This window comes from Chiloscyllium plagiosum, unplaced genomic scaffold, assembly GCF_037043375.1.
Source record: "Chiloscyllium plagiosum isolate Xiang-an unplaced genomic scaffold, Cpla_swu_hap1 HiC_scaffold_14, whole genome shotgun sequence".
Taxonomy (NCBI): Eukaryota; Metazoa; Chordata; class Chondrichthyes; order Orectolobiformes; family Hemiscylliidae; genus Chiloscyllium; species Chiloscyllium plagiosum.
The window spans coordinates 76,514,512-76,519,392 of NW_028270152.1; positions in this window are offsets into that span (position 1 = coordinate 76,514,512).

Here is a 4,881-nt window from a genome sequence, read left to right on the forward strand (position 1 = left end):
ACAGGTTTGATGGGGCAAATGCTTCCTTCTGCATGGAATGATTCTCAACCTTTTCTTTTAATCAACCAGTTCAAACATGTGATACATTTCTGGTATCTATGGGACTTAATCCCATATTTTCTGATCCACGGAAATGATTCTGTGACCACATTTGTGTACACCATTCAGGACTGAAATGGGGAAGAATTTTTTCACTCAGAGAGTTGTTGACTTGTGGAATTTTCCCCCATGGGAAGCTGTTGAATATATCATTAGATATATTCTAGAGGGAGTGGGATGTTGCCCTTGCAGCTAAAAGGATCGGGGATATGGAGAGAAAGCAGGAACAGGATACTGAGATTGCATGATCAGCCATGATCATATTGAAGGGCCAAATGGCCTATTCCTGCACTTATTTTCTCTGTTTCTACATTTCTTTTGGGGGCGATTTGAAAACAATTTGTTGAGGATGCTTCACACACAGCTGAAGAGATCCTTTTCCATCTTGCTGTCTGCTAACACTACAGCAGTAGTAGCAACTGTTGGGAAGAAGGAAGAGTGTGAACATCTCAGTGAGACTGTATAAATTTGCTTTCATTTGATTGTGATATTGTGGCACCATTTCACTGGGACTAAAAGGGTTAAATTACAAAAGCAGGTTGGATTGACATGGCTTGCACGCCTATAACTCCAGTAATTTACCAGTTTAATCTCTGCTCCCTCCTCAGCTTAACTTCACGACACTCCTTTTCCCTATTTCAGAGGCCAAGTGTCAGTATTCCGAAATAAGCAAATTAATTGTTATGTATAATTTTTTTCAAGCAGTTTTCCCAGTTTAAAAATAAAATGAAATTCAATTCTCACTAAACAGTTCGAAAGCAGTTGAAAAATACAGATTATATAAAAGTTAATACAAAAGTTCAAAGTTACTTCATTGCATAAGTAGTGTTAGTAAAAATGTTGAATCCAGGTGTGTTCTACATGTGGGTCTATGGTACTTGTACTTCAAATAATGACCCTTTCCCCTGGAGTCTCTTTTAATGCAACATATGTTTTTAATGTGTAAAGTCAGCCTGGGATTTAGTTACAATCTCATGGACCCAGGGCCCAATAATGCCTTTGCCATTTTCCTTTACATGTTTCAAGTTTTGAAAATGCTCAGCATTAATTAAAGAGCACTTTTTTAGAACACAAAAAAAAAACATGCACCGCCAGGTTATTTTCAAAAGGTACCCTCTCTCCCTCAAATAGCCGTCTGATTATTCCTTCAACTGAACGGTCTACCCATCAAATAAATCTCTTCTGCTTGTAGAAATAAATCTGTAACAATTTAATCAGAAAATGTTGTGAAAATATCAAGATAAATAGAATTAAAAGGCACTGAGTCTTGGGAACAACAGGTTGAAGAAGCTTCCTTAAAGATGTAGAGGTGTTGGTGTTGACTGTCTGTATTGACGTGCGCGCGCACACACACACAGTCTCTCTCATTCACACACACATACACATATGTCTACAGGGTGAATTTGCATTTGTAGAATTGTATTTACAGATACATTCTATTTTGATCAAAAAGCACACAAGCTGCAGACAGCCAATCGTGATAACATTTTGTAAATTCCTACTTTGCAAATAGAACCAGTCTGACTCAAGATTGGGATACAGAGACTCTAACCTCACATCTTTAATACATTGTCTGAGCTGTTAAGGTTTTATTTAAAAAAAAAAGGCAAGTTATCTTGAGGATGTGACTTAAAAGAAGTTCTGGGATTTTCATATTAATGAACTGAAACCTGTGACCCATTCTAAAAGATGAAAGACTTAGGTTTGTTCAATGTATCATTTTAATTGCATGACAGGGTGATCTTTTGCTATAAATTCTGTGTATTATGAATCTGCCCCACTAGTTACCCAGTGAAGGAGCAGCATCCTGAAAGCTAGTGCTTCCAAATAAACCTGTTGGATTATAACCTGCTGTTGTGTGATGTTTAACTTTCTCCTTTAAGGGAGAAAGACGACCACAGTTTAACTTTGTCATGCAGGTGATTGTGTTGCTCAGTAACACTGTTTCATCAATCATCTCACAGTTCCGCTGATCTGGAGACTGGAAGGTTGAAGATTCCGGAGGCTCACACTCCACAGGCAGACGGATATAATCCTGCTCCATGAATACACTCCTCAGCTTATTAAATCAGCTTCACAATCTGATCAAAGGTTGACTAATCCATGGGCTCAAGACTCCAGCACTTCATCATGTTGTACAATCCTGGAGTTGCAGAACTGGGCCTGTCCATCTGGAACCCACTTTTTAATCAGATGGAAAAAGGAACTTCCTCCAGCTTTATTGGATGCGTAACATTCTAACAGGGAATCGGGCTTCACCTTATGGACTGATAGCACACTCGCCACCTCTGTCCGTCCATACAGAGTCTCAGAAACATTGGGCGTCTTCGTTTGGGGTATCAGGTTGTGGAGGTTGATGGTTCCATTTCCCGTGCCCCTGTCTCTGTGCACTGGACACTGGTACCAGTGAATGGTTGGAATAGGAAACCCACTGGCAAGGCAGCGAAATGCAACAGCCTTCTTGTCACCCGCAGTAATTTGTTCCTTCTTAATGGTCACCGTCGGCTTTTGATTTATCAATAAATGGAAGGTCAAGGGTGAACTTGCTTCTCCATTAGATGCAAAAAAAAAAATGTGTATGTGCCACTCTCACCTTCCTTCAACCACACCAAAAGGAGAGAACTCTCATTGCTATTGTGCTTCACAAGAAATGTTGACTTGTGATCAGCACTATTGTTCATGGTCTCATAGATCCAGCAATGCTGCCTTAGTGCAGGGTAGGCTTCAATTCTCACTTGGGGCTGGAGGCTGTCCCCATTGTCTGCTTCCAGGACAGTCTCCTGATCAGTAAACATTTGCACGTAACCTTTCTCAACAACCCGCAGCATTGTTACAGCAGTTCGTATCTCGTCTGCCCTTTCACAACGCAGGTGAAATTTCCTTAATCATTTCCATTCACAGCATCAATGCACAGTGTTGCTGTCTTTATGTACAGATTATGGAATTTACGAGAGTAGGAGACAACAGGAAAGTGTTGTGGGTGAATACATTGCCCCGACAGGTGCAATGTTTCAGCCTGTCCAATGCTGTCATAGTGTCATTGAGATGCACAGCACGGAAACAGACCCTTCAGTCCAACCTTTCTATGCTGACCAGATATCCCAACCCAATCTCGTCCCATCTGCCAGCACCCTGCCCATATCCCTCCAAACCCTTCCTGTTCATATACCCATCCAGATGCCTTTTAAGTGTTGCAATTGTACCAGCCTCAACCACATCCTCTGGCAGCTCATTCCATACACATACCACCCTCTGCATGAAAAGGGTGCCCCTTAGGTCTCTCTTATATCTTACCCCTCTCAGCCTAAACCTATGCCCTCTAGTTCTGGACTCCCCCACCACAGGGAAAAGACTTTGTCTATTTATCCTATCAGTGTCCCTCATGAGTTTGTAAACCTCTAAGGTCACAGGTCAGTCTCCGACACTCCAGGGCAAGCAACCCCAGCCTGTTCAGCCTCTCCTTATAGCTCAGATCCTCCAACCCTGGCAACATCCTTGTAAATCTTTTCTGAACCTTTTCAAGTTTCAGCAAGCCATTCAACAAGGTTCCCATGGGAGACTGATTCGCAAGTTTAGATCTCACAGAATACAGGATGATCTAGCTATTTGGATACAGAACTGGCACAAAGTTAGAAGACAGAGGGTGGTGGTGGTGGACAGTTGTTTTTCAGACTGGAGGCCTGTGACTAGTGGAGTGCCACAAGGATCGGTGCTGGGCCCTCTACCTTTTGTCATTTACATAAATGATTTGGATGCGAACATAAGAGGTACAGTTAGTAAGTTTGCAGATGTTCCCTGGATTTTCCTTACCGCCTTAAACAGTGGCACCACGTTAGCCAACCTCCAGCCTTCCTACAGCTCACCTGTGGCTATCGATGATACAAAATGCCTCAGCAAGAGGCCTCAGCAATCATTTCTCTAGCCTCCCACAGAGTTCTAGGGCACACCTGATCTGGCCCTGGGGATTTATTCACTTTTATATGTGTGTTTCAAGACATCCAGCAGTTCCTCCTCTGTAACATGGACATTTTTCAAGACATCACCATCTATTTCCCCACATTCTATACCTTCCGTGGCCTTTCCCACAACAGCACGGTGCTCACCTTGCAGTCTCACTGCTCCCTGGTGTCCAGTTGAAGCTGCCACACAGGCCACACAGGCAGGGGAAGTATAGCTACACTGTCAACTCCGTTATCCTCAACGTCAGCGCAGAAATCCCAGTTTAGTTACAAACTGCCACCCGTCCCCCAGCCTGGCTGTGCTGACCTCCTGGACAGTGATTACCGCGGAGAGAGCAGGGGGGGGGGATGGGATTGACTGGATTACTGTGCAGATAGACAGTGTGAACTCGATGGGCTGAATGGCCTTCGGCTGTCTAAATACCTTTGGCCCTCATTGCCCGGGGCTACAATCGCTATCTCGCCGTTGGAGAGTGGAACGGCTCCGGCCCCCCGGCCCCCCGGCCCCCCGGCCCCCCGCGGCCTCACTCGCCTGAAACAGGCCGCGGTTGCGGATCACTCTCTGCCCCTGGCCCTTTCGGCAGGGCTCCCCGTGCCTTGGGCGCCTATTTATGATGTCAGTGCGGGGCAGAAAGTGCCCGATTGCAAAGTCAATGTGGGGCTTCGGGCGCCCGATGATGATGATGATAATAGCAGGGCGGTACCGCGGTCACTGATGAAGACACCCGGGCGCCCGGTGATGATGTCAGCTCGGGGTAAATCGGGCACCCGGTGATGATGTCGGCTCGGGGTAAATCGGGCGCCCGGTGATGATGTCGGCTCG